The sequence below is a fragment of the Macaca mulatta genome, chromosome 5, assembly GCF_049350105.2.
Source record: "Macaca mulatta isolate MMU2019108-1 chromosome 5, T2T-MMU8v2.0, whole genome shotgun sequence".
In the NCBI taxonomy this organism is placed as follows: domain Eukaryota; kingdom Metazoa; phylum Chordata; class Mammalia; order Primates; family Cercopithecidae; genus Macaca; species Macaca mulatta.
In genome coordinates this window covers 151,676,239-151,694,827 of record NC_133410.1, presented here as the reverse complement: position 1 = coordinate 151,694,827, position 18,589 = coordinate 151,676,239, and the positions used below count along the sequence as shown (strand labels likewise).

Sequence of the window (18,589 nt, the reverse complement as noted above, 5' to 3'; positions counted from 1 at the left end):
GGGTTGGGGGGGGAAGAAAGTAGCAATTGTGCCAGGGGGCGTGTGAGCAGCCGGAGAGCCAGCCGCGCTGGTGACAACTTCTCTGGGGCGCGCGCGGGGCTGGCAGGCGTGGAGCGAGCAGGGAGCGCGGCCGAAGCCAGAGGCTGGGGGAGCTGCTGGAGCCTCGCGAAGCCGCGGCCCGCGCCCTGCGCCGTCACCGCCGCCTGCTAGTTTCCTCCGGGTTCTCAGCCCCGGGTGCTGAGGCTTCGGTCTATAAATAGCAGGTTACAGCTCCTCCTGGGCGCGCACACGCTCACAGGCTCACAAGCGAACGCAGGAAAGTCAGGCTAAAAGTGTCTGCTGCTGCTGCCGCCCCCTACTCCGCCTCCGGGAGAGGTAATTACCCGCCTGGGATCCTAGGGCTCGGTGGGGAATTTTGCAGGGTGGAGTGGCTCGTGGTGGGTAATCCGGAAGGCGAGGGAGCGTGTCTGAGAGCGTGGCGGCACGTCTTGGAGGGGGAAGCCTGTCTGTTTTGCATCAAGTTTCTCAGTCTTGCAGCCTCCATCACCCCTCCAGCTCTTTAGCTTAAAGGGTGGGGGGTGCTGTCTCTCCTTGACTGCTGGGGTACCCCTGTCGCCGCGCCTACCCTCTCGCCGAGCGCCCCTCCGCCTGGCGAGCGCGCGTGTTCGCATTCTCACTCACACACGCACACTCTCCGGGTCCCCGTGGAACTCTGAGCTCTGGCCTCGCTGACCTTCCAAGGCTGCGCCCACCTGCGCTGTCCCTGAGAGACGCTGAGGTTGGCCCGGGCACTCGCTCTCACTCCCAATCCTGATGATCGCAAGCTGCCGCCGCCGCCGCCGCCGGCCTCCGAAGAAGTCCTTTAAGGAATAGGGACAGTGGTGGGGAGTGAGGGTGACTGGTGTTGGGGGTCCTGGTTGCCTTGTTTTTTTGTTTTAAAATTAAATAGCCCATCTCCTTGACCACCTTCATCCCACCCTCAACAACTCATTCTGGCAGAGAAGCCTGGCATGTCTTCTCTCGGCCATCAGGCAGCATCTCTTGTCCTACCCCAAAGAGGTCTCGCTGAGAGGTTAGGGCCTTGGCGCGAGAGTGCCTGGGTTTGGAGTGGGGAGGTCATTGTTTCGGGTCTGAGAACTATGCCGCAGGCTCCTCAAGCTCTCTGGCACCTCTGGCAGGGCCCAGGGCCGGAGAATGTCTGGGAGCCTGCTTCCTGAATGTACTTACAGGCTGGTAGCTGATATGAAGATGAGGATGCTAGAACCACATATACCTGTTTTTCCCCCTTCCCACGCTTCTGAATTCTCCCTTCCTTGGGGGCAATAGTCTCTGCTCCTGGGGAGGCGGTGAGGAGGGGCCCAGCAGTTTCTCTTCGGGGACAAGAGGGTGAGGAAGCACGTATTGTTTAGGTTGTTGCTGCTGCTGCACAAAACTTACTGGAAAAACCCGGTAGGGTTTTCTATTACTCTTGTTTTAATGATGTAAATTTGCTCCTTTTACTCTCTTATCTTCTCCCTAACCAGAACTAGTTTTCATTTCTCTTTCTAGAATGGTATTTGAGGTCATTACATTTTATGACTCCAGATGTTACATTTTGAGTATCTCCTTCCTCTCAGTATGACAGACAGAACTTGTTTATAAAGGTGTGGCTCTGTAAGAAAAAGCCTAAAGACAGAGGATAAATTCATCTTCTCTCTCTCTCAAGATAAGCTCCAGATAGTTCTTTCATAGGTGTACAACTACATTTCAAAGACCTTGCTTGAAAAAGGAATTTTCTTAATGAGTTCTGGACCAGAAATGGTAGTAATCTGACTCAATGATAAAGCAGCACAAAAGGTGCAAGGAATCCTCAACAGGGCAGCTGGCTGATGATGTGTAAGAAGTTGAGTAAAGCAAGGACTGGGCAAGTGGGCATTGTCAGTTCACATAGTATACAAAGAAATGCATCCTCTCCTTTATGCATTGATGCACATACATATATTATGTGTTCCTTTGTGATAAAATCCGGTAAAGCATTGTTAGGGAATGATCAATAGTTTTGTGAAAGGTACATGGGCATTAAAGGTTTAACTTCATGAATTTGTAGTAATGTGAAATGCTATTGCAAAATGGATTGCTTTTTCAGTGTATTTCTTTAAAATGTGATTTAGAAGATTGTCCTTGAAAGGTTATGAAATGTGTATGTGAAGATAGGCTAAATGCTCAGTGTCATTAAGAAACATGTTTGCTGATTGAAATACTGCCCTTATTCCAGGAGAGTATTCTCTTTGATTAAGCAAATCAATATTTATTTGTGATAAACTAATGATCATTATGATGTGCATATTTATAACTCAAATTTGCTTTTAACTCTTTATAAAGTATAAGAACAACCAGATAGACCATTTAGTCTTGTCCCTCTATTTAAAGTAGCACGCAGTCAAAGGTATAGGCAGAAAATACTTTTAAAATGTTGTGTTCGAGCTTCAGTTTGGGGCTGCAAACTGAATGACTTCATTTCTCATAAGATTTTTGTCAAAACACTAAATGGCTCTAATATCATAGAATCATCAGTTAAACTTGTTTATAAAATAATGCTATTATATTTTAGTTGCATGAAATGGAAAATCATTAAGCTTAGGGAAAAGCCAGATATTTGTTCTAAACTGTGCAACTTGAAAGTAATTAATTCCTTTCTGAAACCTTGGAGTATCTTCTAGTATAAGTACTATAAATCCCCAGATGGGTAACAAAGTTAACTTTCACTACCTTGAGGCAGAACTCAAGATGGCAATTCTTTGAAAGACAGAAAAAAAACCTGCCAACTGATCTTAAAACTCATAGCAGCTAAATGAGTGGCCGTTTCTAGGTAAGTATTTGACATCTGAGAACAAAAATTTAAAGAAATTGTGGAATCATAATTAGTAAGTAAAATGCTTACTGAATATCTATTACATTTTCTTATTTCATAGTGAGTAATGCCCAGTAGTACTAATATTAGGTATACAAATATCATACCTAATCTGTATAAAATAAATTCTTGTCTTTCACAACTATGAGGATTTTAATAGACAGAAATGCCCTGTTTTAAATAATCTCAAGTTAAATGTTCAGGTGAAAGCTGTGTGAGTCTCTTCTGTATTATGTACCTTAGTTTTTCAACATGTCCTGTATATCTTTCTAAAGCCTTAAGGAATCTTTCCATAGGCCATTTTGTTAATACTTTCAAAAAATGTCGAGTTAGAAACCTTTGATTAGAGAACTCTTTAGAGCATACTCTAATCGTATATACTATAATATTTAGGCTTCAGACATGAGATTATTAAACAATTTTAGTTTAAACATTTATTTTTAGATAAATCCAAATGATGATGCTATGATTGAATTTTGTTGTGCAAAGTACATATAGTCTTTGAGTTCTAAAACTTTAGATCAGTATATACCTAGAAAAGATCAGTATATAACTGGAAAAGACATTAAGATATGTGCAAAAATTTTAATTACTCTTTCAGTCTCAGATGCAATTGTCACTTGAATCAAGGTATGTTAGTTTATTTTTTAAAATGTATTTTCACTACCTTGTGGATTAAAAGAAGCATTTAAAATGTTTAGGAAATTTTATGGATTATATTATATATATAATATACATGGATTATGTATATCCAGTATATTATGTTATGTTAGGATTATTTATAAATATATAATATATATATTCTTGAAAGTATCTCACTATCAATGGCATACCATAAGGCCAATGGCATATCTAGGAGCCAGAACTTTAGATTTTTTTCAATGGACTGTGTTATTTCACCAAACATTAGCTGTTATGATAGATGTCATTCCAGCATGATGTGAATTGTGTTTCAATACAGTGTGTGTCCTTAAATAATATATTTCAAACTGAGTTTCTTGAGTTGCAACATTTTGAGTAAATTCTATCTTCTGTATTAGGCAGCCACGCCAACTTGGTTTCCTGATTGTGTATTGAAAGTCTTTAAATAGCCCTATGCAGAACTAAGTGAAATAGAATTGGCAGTAATTTGTTTAAACCGATTAAAGGAAATTTTGAGAAGTTTTTCAAATCATGTAGTTTTGATGATACATTTCTTTGGGAATTATCTAAATCAATAATATTCAAGGGAATGAGGGCAACATCTCCTCCCTTAAAAGGAGAGTATCTATCTATCTATCTATCTATCTATCTATCTATCTATCTATCTATCTATCTATCTATCATCTATCTATGTCTATCTATCTTTACATGCTCTTCTGGTTATGAAAATAAAGCAACGCAACAAACAATGGTGAAATTACTCAATATTGTTCTTTGTTGTTTCACAAGGATAGAAAAGTTTGTGAGATACACAGACAACTTTAATTGTCATGCTGACTTCTAATGATTGGAGTAACAGCATCGATGTAAAGTATCTTCCAAGATCAAAAGAAAATATAATTTTTTTAAATTTTTGTTTACTAGTTGTTTATAATAGATCATTTATTTATACATTTTGAATAGCTTTGAAGGAGAACTTCGAGATTTTTATGTTTCTCAAAAGAGAGTGTGAGTTTTTCAATGTTAAGCGACAATCATTTACAGGGAATCATCTTAATATTTTTTACTATGAAGAATTTGACAGAAATATGAGCCTTTCACTTTAGTTCTTAGAATAGATAGTTGTAGTGCATTAAGTAGATCAGACTTGGGGACTACCATTTTAGAATACAATGAATCAAATAGAATATACTCCCTGACCATCAATAGCAATCTTTCCTTTAGTTCTTTCAAAATGGTTCTCATTCATTTTCATGGAGCTTTGCTTTCTTAGCCAAAAGATCAGAGATGAGCTGTAGCCACTAGAACAACCAAAACACAAAAACTATTCAATGCTGGGAAAATAAAAATAAAGTAGGACTAAAAATCAGTGGGATCTTTAATTGAAGTTTGAACTTATAGGTGCGTGGAGATTATGGCTATTTCAAGAAAGCTTTAAAGTACTATTAGTGATAAGTTAACACTCTATGATGTCTTTTTCAACATCTTCTTATGCAAAACTTGCTAGATAACGACATATTCCACTTAGAAATGAGCACGCATCACATTCATAAGAGAATAGTTGCATAGTTGATGCACAGTAGTTAAAAATCACTTTTTTAAAAAAAGTAAAAATTTCTTGTCTTCATTAATGCAACCTGGAAATCACTTTGTTTTTAAAAAGACAGTATGTCTTTATTAACAAAACTTACAATTTTTTATATTAACTGATCCACTCAGATCTTTTAAATTTTAATTTGAGATAGGGGTGATTTTATGGTATGTGTCATTTCATTTACTTCCAATAGCATTCTTATTTTGAAGAAATTATGAATAAATTATTTTAGACCATCATTCTGAATAAATTTGGTTTAAATTACAGCATTTCCACTTTGTTGAAGACATCCATTATGCATTTGGCATTAAAGAGACATTCAGCACTAGGTGGCAGTGTGCAATGCTTAGAAACCTTGAGTCATTATAAGTACAATATATTCATTTTTTTAAAGCTTTTCTTTTAAACATAATTGATTTATATCATAGTGAGTTAATAAAATTAAAGTCAACAGGCACCTAAATTCTTAGTAGTATAATCAGAAGATCGATTATGAGTAATACTTTAAGGATTTGATTGTAATATTTAACACACTCTGCTTTTATGGGAGGTCTGCTTATGTGAGGAACTGTTAGGAATTAATTAAATTAAATATGCTAAAATTCTATTTGTGTCTGGGTAAGAGAAAGGAAAAAAGAAAATTAAATGAACATGATAGAAAAAAGCATATGATTATTCTAAAATAGACATTGTATTAACCATTTGCATTTTTAATCCTAATCCTCTCACAGCATCTGCTGAGCAAATTATTTTTTTCTAGGAATCAAAGACTATAATTATTAATTTTTTTTCTGTTGCATTGCCCTTGGAAGAATGCAGAAAAAATGCAAATTACCTCAGTGATGCTTCAGTAGATCCCTTAATGTTCTCTGTTATAGTGATGACCTGGTCACCAATGACCAAATTGAATCAGCCATGCAGTACTATAATTTATTGGTTTCAATGACAGCTGAAACCTGTTTTACAATTTCTTCTTGGTTAATCTGGATATATACACCCCTGCCTTTGGCTGAATAATTAAATTATGGGACATAGCAGAGTAAATTAATTTATTCTGTCATCTGTGCATCAGAATGCATTCTCTGTATTGTTTAAGTGTCTGGTTGGAATGTCCTCAAGATCAATGTGGTGGACATTTCAGCCATGTTCACTGGATGTGGCTATTGTAAGAATGGAGAACAAAGAAAATAAGTTAATGAACCCAAATTGGCATAATTAAGAAATGCATTTCCTTTTTTAAAAGCTTTTTATTATGTAACATTTCAAAGGTGGAAAATAGAGTAGTACAATGAACTCCCACACACCCATCAGCCAGTTTCAATAATTGTCAAATCGTGGCCATTCTCATTTCATTTACAATCCCACTCACATTTTCCCTCTTAGGAGTTTTTGGAGGCAAACCTTAGAAGTTACATCAAAAGAAATAGACTTGCGAAGCAGTTATTTACAAATACAGTTATCATAAAAAGGAAAATTTAAAAAATAATTACTATAGTAAAAACACTATACATATTTTACTTTAAAAGTCCGAACTCTTGGCATTAGATAAATTAAGTATCTGAATTTGTTACATGATTGAGGTATAGACTTCAGTTTATGTTCTATGTCATTTTTTTTTTTTTTTGAGATGGAGTCTTGCTCTGTTGCCCAGGCTGGAGTGTAGCCTCTGCCTACTGGGTTCCAGCGATTCTCCTGCCTCAGCCTCCCGGGTAGCTGGGACTACAGGTGCACGCTACCACGCCAGGCTAATTTTTGTATTTTTAGTAGAGATGGGGTTTTACCATGTTGGCCAGGCTGGTCTCGAACTCCTGACCTCAGGTTATCCACCTGCTTTAGCCTTCAAAAGTGGTGGGATTACAGGCTTGAGCCTACCAGACCCAGTCAAAGTTTTACTTTTATAAGCGGCAGACATTGTAGATATAACAGACCCATGGAATGCAGAAACTTAGCTTTACATGAGTAAAGATTTTACCATCCTCTTTAAAGGTACATGACATATAGTAAGCTATAATTTTCCTGTGGTGTGAATTTAAGTCACATCCTTTTGGAGACTGAACTTCAGTGAGTGAGCCCAGCGAATGGCCTGGCAGCCACACCCCCATGTAACTTGATGCACTGGTTGACAAATTTTGTCACTTTCTAGGGCTGTCTGTGGTGAGTGTGTTTGAGAATTTGGGAATCTGAGAAATTATTTGGTTCTCCCCTTGGAGAATGTCATGGATCTCCTGAAATACACCTTTTGGATTTCATATAGAGTTGAAGTTTTAAATGAATAGAATGTTTACAGATTTAAAAAAGTTGATGATAACCACTATGTATGAATCTTTGTGACATTAAGTATCTAAAAGCAAATATAATTCCATTGTAAAAAAATTTGTAATTTGTACCTAAAGGGTTTATGCCATGGCATGATTTTTATACTTGCAAGTTATATAGGCAGCAAAGCATATGTATAATTTTCTTAATATTAGATACATACTTTTTTGACTTTTTTTGAAATGTACTGCAATATTTTTTCATAGGGTATGTTTTAAAGACTGCCTCTCAATTTATTCATTCTATTCATATCCTTTTTCCCATTTTATATTTTGAGTAGGAGTAAAGAATAGTATACACTCAGATTAGTGTAATGAGAAATAATGGATACAGTTGGCTTCTACTCAATTTCTAGGATTTCTTTCTTTTTTTTCCTACTCACTATTTTTCTCATTATAAATGTAATAAGTCTCCATTGAAAAAAAAATGGCAAGTAGAGAAAAGCCTAAAGAGTCAGAAAAAAAGTCATCAAAAGACAATATTGTTAGCATTATATCATATTTACTTCTAGGGTTTCTGTGATTCTTTTAGATAAGTTGAGATACATTATGTGTGTGTGTATGTGTGTGAAAAATGAATGCCTGCTTTTTGTCACTTAGAATTCTATAGTTCAATTCAATTGAATTATTGATTGAGACTTACTATTTGCCAGGTACTGTGATAAGCTCTGTTCTGGTTCATAGCAATAAATACTTACCACCACCACCACCACCACCACCACCACCACCAACAACAACAAAAAACACAAAAAACCACGGACCGAGCGCGGTGACTCATGCCTGTAATCCCAGCACTTTGGTTTGGGAGGCCGAGACGGGCGGATCACGAGGTCAGGAGATTGAGACCATCCTAGCTAACACAGTGAAACCCCGTCTCTACTAAAAATACAAAAAATTAGCCGGGCGTGGTGGTGGGAGCCTGTAGTCCCAGCTACTTGGGAGGCTGAGGCAGGAGAATGGCATGAACCCGGGAGGCGGAGCTTGCAGTGAGCCGAGATCACGCCACTACACTCCAGCCTGGGCACAGAGACAGACTCCGTCTCAAAAAAAGAAAAAAAAAAAAAAAAAAAAAAAAAAAAAAAGCACCACATTCCCATGACTGTAAGCACTTGTCTAACTTTTCATTGCTATTTAATAGTTAGGCCTATGAATTATTATCAATTGTTTAGCCTTCCCTCTCAACTTAGACCTTAAGATTATTGGAAATATTTTGCTATCACACTGCGATGGATATTTTCTGTATGATCTCAATATTATCACTCCTATTTTAAATGTTAGAAAACTTATTTTTTGAGAGGTTAAGTGACTTACCCAAGATCACACAGCAGGTAAGTGGTAGAATTGGGTCTTGGACCAAGATTGATTTTACTCAGAAGTCTAAGCTTTAAAGTGCTATGCAATATATCCATGTAACAAGACTGTATTTGTACTCCTTAAATTTATACAAATAAAAAAAGTACTATGTTCTTCTACTATTGTTTGAGATTGAACATTTTTGAAATGTGTATTTTTATTTGTACTTCACTTTGTAGTGCTAATTCATATCTTTAACCTGTTTGCATATTGAGACCTTGGTTTTCCTTTCATTAAATTTTTTATTTGTTTAAATTTAAACAAACTTGTCTATTCACATGTCATGGTCTCCACCATTCCCTATTGTCATATACTTGACCCTCTTCACTTGTGTATATTATTTGCCTGTCCCTAAAAAAACTTGAGTCTTCCAAAATAGAAAAAAAAAAAACAAAAAAAAAACCTAGAAAAAAATCTTCCAAACTAGAAAAAATCCAAATGGATTATATATTCCCCAAACGATCCTTTATGCATAATAGCATATAAAACAAGGCTTCAGCAAAAGGGAAGCAACATACTGTCACTGTTAGGTTTTTGACAGTGTTTTTATTCAAATACACTTTATGGCTGCTTAAGACCTAAAACTTGACTAAAACATGATTCGTAGACTTGACATTCTTTTGTGAAATTTAAAAATCCAATAAAAATTATTTGTGTGTGTGTGTGTGTGTGTGTGTATGTGAAATGGGTTAGGTATAAGACAATGGGTTGGGGAGTAGAGACTGTGATATGTGAATAGACATGGTCCATCTAAAATCAATTAAATTAAATTTAAACAAATATTGTTACCCTGATCTGCATAAAGCAGTTTAAATACATATACTGGTGTTCTTCACTTGAGCTTCAACTGATGGGAAAGGAAATGCCCTTTGGGAGTGGCTTACCACTGTGGTGGCAGGGGCGAGGTGGGCTTCCTCCCTTGTGGTTATGAAGTTGAAGGTGACTTCCAGTTCAGAAAGGCTAAAAGCAATTTATGTATCTGTAGGATCCTTTGCTTTGCCATTTGTCTCTTCTGTAAATTGGAAAATGGTTATTTAGCTCTGACTGGATCAATCTATTGAACATATACATGCTGTCTGAAGATCCTATGATGACAATCATCATAAAATTGCCCAGGAATTGGAAATCTTTAATCATGCATTTTGAACATTCTAGCCAATTTTTTTTTTTCATGGCCAGAAACACATTATAGTTGGAAGGAAACATCTGTTGCTTTTCATAAGAGCTTTGGAACCCAATATGCTTCATTTACACGGTCATTTTATGTACATCGGGCACACTTAAAAATTTTACTCATCACTGAATTTTCTACTCGGCACATTCCACATAAGTAGAAATAAATGTTAACCTCCGTCAAATCCACTGGCTAAAGCTATCCGTAGAAATTGGCAGCTAAATGTAGAAAAACCACTGTACATGCTGGATTGTTTTTCCCTCCTGCTGTCTCAGAAGATATGTCTCGAGCACAAAATATATTTTATTTTTGGGAAGGATTTGTTTATGCTGGATGGTGCTAATGCTGCTAAGGTTTATTTGTACCATAGCTACTTATAAGTGCAGATACGATGGGAATTTATACATACTGTAAGAACAATATATATAGGAAAAAAGTAAGTACACCTTGGGTGATAAATCTTCATTAAAATAACCATGGATTATATCTCATTCTATAAAGCATCTTCTATCTCTTAATGGAGGACTGTTGTGAACTAACATTGCATGAACATTGCAGATTTATTTGCTGATGGGTGAGGTGAAGTTTGTTTGCAGATTATTCAACACAGAGGCTTAATCTTGGGAAGAAGAAAAATGCTTTTTGAAAAATATGAGAGGAATTTGTGTTTTTAGCCTAATCATAATTCATTGAAAACGCAAAAGGATCTGTATGTACCATGTTCTTTAAATTAATGGATACTGAGGAATCTTTCTTTACCCTTGTGAATCCTTGTAGAAGACATTTGCAGAGAAATTACTAGAGCTTCTCTCCCGTGGGGAGATTAATGTTTTAATATGCAAAAGCAGACAAGTCACAATTCTTTTGCTCAATGGCACTCTGAACTGCACAGTTTTACTGCTTTATTTTCCCCTTATGTTCTATCTTCCTAAAGACTTCTGTAGAGTCAAATAAAGCAAAGCCATATCTGGCCTGCACTTGAAGACTCTGCTGTATAGAACCGTGGAGCAACTGTGACTTAGATCTGGTGGAATAACTATCTACATGGCAGTATTGAGATTTTCTTGCTTATCCATTTCTTTGAAATTTATTACTCAATTTACTGGCATCAAAGCTGAGTAGTAGAAAATGGTGTGAGGGGAGGATGTATCCTTAGGTCCTGCCACATCTTTGTTTCCAGAAAAAGTAGAAGCCAATACAAGCAGTTCCTTTAATAACCCGCCACCCAGTCTACTACACTCTTGCATCTATTTTTATTTTTTTCCTTTTTTGAGACAGGGTCTCACTCTGTCACCCAGGCTGGAGTGCAGTGGTGTGATCTTGGCTCTCTGTAACCTCTGCTTCCTGGGCCTACCTGATCCTCACACCTCAGCCTCCCTAGTAGCTGGGACTACAGGCGTATGCTACCACACCTGGATAATTTTTTTTTTCTTTTTGTAGAGACAGCATTTTGCCATGTTGCGTAGGCTAATCTCTAACTCCTGGACTCAAGCAATCCTCCCATCTCTGCCTCCTAAAGTGCTGGGGTTACAGGCATGAGTCACTGTGCCTGCTCCACTCTTGAATCTTGTTGCCATTCTCTTCTTTCTGCATGGGTCAACTAAGCCCTGAACCTCTGCATTCAATCCTGTTTCCTCCTGCAGTCTCAGGGATCTCTATGTGGCCATTATTCCTTGTCTCCAGTATCTTCACCTCTCCTTCTCTGCCTCTTTTCTTTGAGCAGGGAACACACTCAAGATTTCCACACATTAAAGCAGTAAGACTCCCTCTCCACTCCATATTCTCCTCTAGCTGCCTTCTTTTCTCTTCCATGGCAGAGCCAAAGATCTTGGCAGAGGTGGTCAGTATTTTCTATACCTTCCCATTTCATTATAGTCTGGACTCCACCTCCACAACTCCAGTGAAATTGCTTTTGTCAAGGTCACTAAAAGAGAGAGACTTCGTATTACATTTCATAGGTACTTCTCTGTCTTCATTTTACTTGACCACTTGGCAATATTAAATTGTGTTAATCCCTTAGAAAAATTCTTGCTTTGGTTTTCTTGAGACTGAATTTTCCTTTTATTAAATGTAATTTTTGAATATAAAAGGATCTTGGAGATATATATGTATCTATGTATGTGTAGATACATATATCTATAATCATTAGATCAGTTTGGATAGACTTGACCTCTTGTAATGTTGATGATAACCTTTGTATTCATGAACACAATGCATCTCTATCTTCCGCAGTGTCTTTCAATAGAGTTCAAACATTTGCTTGAGAAAGGTCCTCTACATCTTGTGCCAGATTTATTCTTAAACATCTCATTTTTATTGTAGTTATTAAAATGGTATATTTTTAAAAAGTAATGTTTTAATTATTTGTTAATGGCATATAGAAATATTATTGATTTTAATGTATTGACTTTATCAGTCCCTTTATTAAATTCTCATGCTAGTTTTTTTCTATAGCTTTGGTATTTTCTAAGTAGAATATTTGTTGTAATAAGAGTCTATTGCTAGTAAATGTTCTTGATTTCTGTTTGTCTTAAACTGCTTTGTATAGAGCTTGCTATTGAATGATAATGTTATACAATTCCAACTTGACAGTTTTTCTTTCAGCACTTTGAGGATATTGCTCCACAGTTTTCTGGCTTCTATTGTTACTATTAAGAATTTCACTGTCAGTGTAATTGCCATTTCTTTGGAGTGCTCTGTCTTTTTTTTCTGGTTAGGATAAAGGCTAACCACAAGGAATAGTGCTGAAACTCAGGAATAGCAGCAACAGAAGTCTAAGTGAGGGAGAAGTCACTGGAATTAAGAAGAAGGGAGGCTTTGTGGAGCAGGTCCACATAGAGGGAGCAATGACTTCTGTCAAAAGGTAGAGCCACTCCTGGAGACCTCACAGGGCAAAAGCGAAGGGCATAAACACCTGGACTCACTCTCCCTCCTCCCTCTGATCTACCTATGATCCACATTGGCTAAAGTCCATCAGAAGTCAGGGGTCATTATATGATTGCTGCGATGATTCATACAGGTCAGCTTCCAAGAGCAGAGAGCATGGTGGAAAAGCTGAGAAGAGCGGATCCAAGTCAACATAAAATATTCAGCCAATTATATTCTCTTTTCTCTTCAAACTTGTCTTGTCATTGTTGATACTTCTTGCTCCTTTTTTGAATTTTAATTCTGTCTCTTATTTCTTTGGGCACTTCATGTATAGTTATTTATGTTTTGTCTGTTACCTCTGATATCTAAGTCTTGAAGTTCAACAATTTTTGGTTGTTTCTGCTATCTCTTGCTCACTATGGCTTGTTTTCTTGAGTTTATGTTCATTTTTCAATGCGAGCCCACTCTTGTCTAAAATTAAACTCTGCTATTCTTAAGGGACCTGAGTTGAGGATCTTTTTTCTCCAGTGAGGATTTGCATTTTTTTCCTGTAAGATATCATGGACTTCCACTAGCTCTCTCTGTCTAAGTAGAGTCTTTTAAACCCTGGACTCATGTAAACGAATGATTATATGAACAGTATTTTAGAGAAAGTTGTCAATTTTTTTTCATGCTCAGAACTATGGTAGAGAGTAACAGATTTCTTCAGCTGTTCCTTTATTGATAGGCAGAAGTCTTCCGGCCCAGCTTTTATGAACGATATTTCACTTTTGAGTATTGCGTATTCTATGTGTGGCTCAGGTCATCCACCAACATAACATAGATTTAAGGCCTTAATATCTATTCTCATATACCTGGGCTTTAAATTCCCCAAGGCGTAGTTTCCTGGCATTTTATATTTGTCTTATTCTTTTAAAATTTATTTTAATTTTAATTTGCCACGGAGAGATTTTCTTTAATTTCTTGTGAGCTCAGAATTGTATATGCTATGGCAATTTATCTGAAATGTGGAACTTTGGTGTGAAAGAAGATCATCAGTTCTCCCATTTATTCACCCTTTTTCTTGCCTTGTCACCCTTTGCAATATCATTTTCCTGATTATCCTTTCAGTTTTGGGTACCTCAGAGTTCTGTTCAACTCCCTCTTTCTGTATCACCTTACACTTACAAATTCATTATTATTTAACTCACAAACTACCGTAATCTTTATGTGGGCGGGAATTGTTTTGGTATTTTTCACCAATATCTCCTTAATGTTTAGCATAATACCTAGCACATAGTTCTTGTCCAGTTCATACGTGTTGAATGAATGACAGAAAGGAAGAACCATTAACGTTTCTCAATAGGAAATGATTAATTTTTTTTCCGTAGGTGTGGGGGGGGGCCGGGTAGAATAGCAACAGCGTCATAATAGATAAATATTTTCATTTTATTTCAGTTTCTTGAAGTTTGTACTTCTCTTTAGGAAATATATTTCTGACTCTAAGTTTTTCTCTTCCTTCACGCTATAGACAATGTTAAGTATGTTTACCCCTTTCTTAAAAATATGTATAGCTATAATGTACTTGGGTGAATTCTAAATTGTTTCTGTTCATGATGAGACTTTTCACTCTACCTAGGGGGATATTATTGCACCTTCTTCGGTGAATGGTAACAAATTATTATTGACTTTTTTTCCAATTTATATGAGGACCTTCTAGTTTGTGTGTGACTTTGTTAAGTTGGATGACTGGACTTGGAGACTTAGGTTCAAGTGGAGCAGATAAAATAAAATTAAGTTCTGCAAATATTCAGAGAATACAACACTCGAATATGTAGAAGAGCACTTTAAGTACACAGAAGGAGAGGAGTAGGGTGAAATCTGACTTTATCAATATTGCATGGCTCTTATGCTAACAACATGGGGCTGGCTGGTGTATTTAAGATTCTTCCCACAGAGGATAGTATGAAGAACAAGCTACTGCTGTGTGGAGTAAAACTAAAGACTGACCCTCAAAATAAAGCACTGTGGCTTTTCCCAACAACAAGTCTAGAAAGTGAATGACTATTAGGCACAGTATGGCAGGCCCTGATTTGCGTTCTACAGTGAGGTTTTGAAGACAATGGTGGGGAAGGTGACTTTGGCATAATAGGGACTACCGAAAGGCACCAGTAGGCCTGTGGACGAAGAGATGCTGCCGCAAATTTCAGTAGCTACACAGGAAAAGCTATTTCAACAACAGCGACAAGCTTCCAAGAGCTTTTAAAGACGAAAATTGTTGTTGTACTTCATCTGGGCTATTTTAAAGAGCTTGCTGGGTCATTCATTCTTTCTGTGTGTTGGAAGGTGAAGAGTTGAGTTTGTGAAGACCAAAGTGGAGAGAGCTCTTGTCAGAGTGAATGGAAACATAGGCTAAACTGGCTGTGAGTTTCTACAGAGAAACAGCAGTCGAAAAGAATAGTATCTTGGGTGAGGACAGTGTAACCACAATATTAGAGAGGCAGAACAAGTTCTGGAGGGCAGATATTATAAAATTTTAAGATATTTGAATGGCAAAGTTTTGTTTGTTTGCTTTGGTTTTATTTGTGTGTGTGTGTGTGTGTGTGTTTGGTTTTATGAACACAATTTAGCATTAGGAGAATGGAAAAGGGGACAGGATTCAGTGCCTACTGGGACTCAGATTTGGGGACATCAGGCAAAATCTGCAAGGGCAAACCTAAAGGACATGTATTTCTTAGGTAAAAGGCTGAAGCCAATGCTATTGATTCTTGTGCAGTGTTGTCCTGAAATGCAAGAACGGTAAAAAATGAAGAACTTGGCTCGTGAAACTTAAAGTATAGCTTAGCCTCATTCCCTTGTGCAGCCAAATAAATTTACAAACTTAACCAGCTGAATTCTAGGGAAAAGATATATCATGTTCAAATTTTGGCTGTCAGAGCTGGAAAAAGAAAGATGTGATTACCGTTTCTCATATATGTATATATTTCATGGATGAATTTGTTGAGTAACTTTTACTCAAGCTATTTGCATCAAAATTACATTTGAGCCTATCAATGGCAATGCAACACCACAATCAAATTAAAAATCAGTGTTTAGAACAGGGTACGTAAACAAAGGAACATGTGAAAAGGGACTTTTATTTTCCATATCTGTAACACATGAGATAAGACAAAGGGTTATTGAGATCTCTTCTAGCTTAAGCATTGTAGGACTTTTAGACTCTACATTTTACATTTTAGTTCTTATTTCTTCTTTGCTGTACCCTATACTATAGCCCAATAAGACTACTTGATTTTTCCCAAACACATCTCCTATTTTTTTATATTTCATCCTTTCAGAGCACTCTTCTATTCCAATTCTGCCTCTCAAAATTCTACCTATACTTTAAGATCCAACCCAGTTCATATACCAGCTTTTCCACAAAGCTCTCCCCATATCCTCTAACTCAAGGTGATCTCTAGGTGCTACGTACAAAAGCACTTGTGACTCTAATACTCTTTACATGCTTCTTTATAGTATGGTTATTTCTTTACATGCCCACTCTTAATAACTCTATTAGATTATAAGCTTCTTGGGGTCAGAGATTCCACTGTTGGATTTTCAATGATATATTATATGACATGATGATATGATACATATATGTGTGTGTATATATATATATAGTGCCTTTGCACATACATGTTGACTAGAAAGTGTAGAAAGAAAACAACTTGCTGGTAAATAAAGTCAACTAAAGTTACAGTAAAATCTCCAACCTATGCAATACATTTAGTGAAAATATTCAAATTTTGTGATTTAGCATCTAAAACAAGTGAATGGGAACTTTTCTGGACATCTCTATTTCCAGATGTGATAAGTTAGATTATCAATACTTACATGATACTAATTCCAGTAACCACATCCTCTCTTGAAACAAAAGTACTAAAGCAAAAGAAAGGCAAGAGAAGTCAAAGGGAAGAAAATAACCTATTGCGTTCACAAAATGCAAATAGCCTGCCCTTTAAAATATGTCAAAGGAGCATGGTTACTAAAAATGTCTGACATGTACTTTAGTTCATCAGTGAGAACTAGTACACAAATCCAAGGATGCAGTGCTATTTCACAAGGTTGTCATAATTTTTTTCTCCTGCAATGTACTTCCTAGTTTAAATTCTCTAGTGCCAAAGTGAAAAAAAACTTTTAAAAAAGTCCTCAACACTTTGTCAGTGAAAGTATTTGCAAACCCAAAGACAAACATTTCCATTTTAAACAATATATTTCCAATTATAAAAATTAAGATGTGATTTTTTAAGTTCTAGACTTCTTTAACAATAAAGGATCCTTTTTATTTAAAAAATTCATTTCTATAAAGTAGAATAATGTTGAGGTAATCAAACCATCTTTTTGAGAGAGGCATTCAACCCTTGTATCTGAATAAAGAAATGGGGAAAATGAATCAGAGTTGAGGTTGCTATGACAGCTCATAACTAAAGAAATTCATTTTTCTGATACTGTGCAGAGAAAGCTTCTGGATTGTGTCTTTGAAGGGAGTGATTCATACCAGAAAAGCCATGGCTCTTGGAGTTAGAATTAAAGTTATGGTTAGCTCTCAACCTTAAAGTAATTGCTTATTTAATTGAATAGGTTCAAGGCAACACTTAACAACTACTCTTAGCCTGTTAGAGAGTATTTTAGAGTCATTATGATTTAGAGGATGACAAGGTGGAAAAGATCCTAGGGGGCTATTTTAGCCAGGTTCTCCAGAGAAATAGAATCAGTAGGAGAAAGAGATAGAGATAGATAGACATAGAGGGAGATACATAGATAGATAGATAGATAGGTATTAGATAGATAGATAGATAGATAGATAGATAGATAGCTAAAAGAGGATTTATTATGGGAATTGGTTCACATTACTATGCAGGCCAAGAAGTTCCACAATCTGCCATCTGCAAGCTGGAGATCTAGGAAAGTGAATGGTATAATTCAGTCTGAGTCCAAAGGCCTAAGAACATGGGGGGCCGTGGTATAAGTCCCAGAGTCTGAAGGCCTGGGAACCAGGAGCTACCATGTTCAACGGCAGGAGGAGATGCATGTCTCAGCTCAAGCAGAAAGAATGACTTTGTACTTTTTCTCACCTTTTGTTCTATTCAGGCCCTCAATGGATTAGTGATGCCTTCTCACATTGGTGAGGGTGGATCTTTATTATTCAGTGTAGTAATTCTGTGCTAATCTCTTCCAGAATCACCATCACTGACACACCCAGAAATAATGTTTTCTGGCCATCTGGGTATCCCTTAGCTCAATCAAGTTGACACACAAAAATAACCGTAATAACCATCACAAGGACTGACTGTTCTTACACAGTGCAACCTTTGCTTTCCCATCGGAGCCTCCAAGAGTAAGGAGAATAGCTTTTATCAAACACTATCATTCCAACTGGAGCAATCAAAAGTCAGTTGTGTCCTAAAGACAGCATACATTTTTGTGAATTAGTTTTGAAAGTACAGATAATTTGGAAGACAAAATATTTAATGACTTATATGACCTAAAAACAGCAATAAAGCTGTTAATGGAAAATGAATCTTCATCATTTAGCATTATCAAGATTAATAGAAATTTAATCTATGATTTCAAAAAGACTACATGTAAAATTGTGTGATCATCTTTACTCAAGTGCATTGTTTTGGGAGTGAACAGATACTATTATATTCTTGCAATATTTTTACATCTTTTATTATTATTATTAATTATTATTTTATTTCAGATGCTTTGGAAGTATTTTACATCTTAAT

At 36.7% G+C, this 18,589-nt stretch overlaps 1 protein-coding gene across 4 annotated transcripts in view; it reads left to right on the top strand.

Moving 5' to 3' along the window:
• The first annotated feature begins 282 nt into the window (after window positions 1-282).
• The window catches only part of INPP4B (inositol polyphosphate-4-phosphatase type II B), an 813,118-nt gene continuing 794,811 nt past the window's right edge, over window positions 283-18,589 (top strand). For all 4 annotated transcript variants that reach the window (XM_001091644.5, XM_015139258.3, XM_028848782.2 and 1 more), the window contains exon 1: window positions 283-375. The gene's annotated coding sequence lies outside the window, so the exon portion shown is untranslated. The remainder of the gene's footprint in view (window positions 376-18,589) is intronic.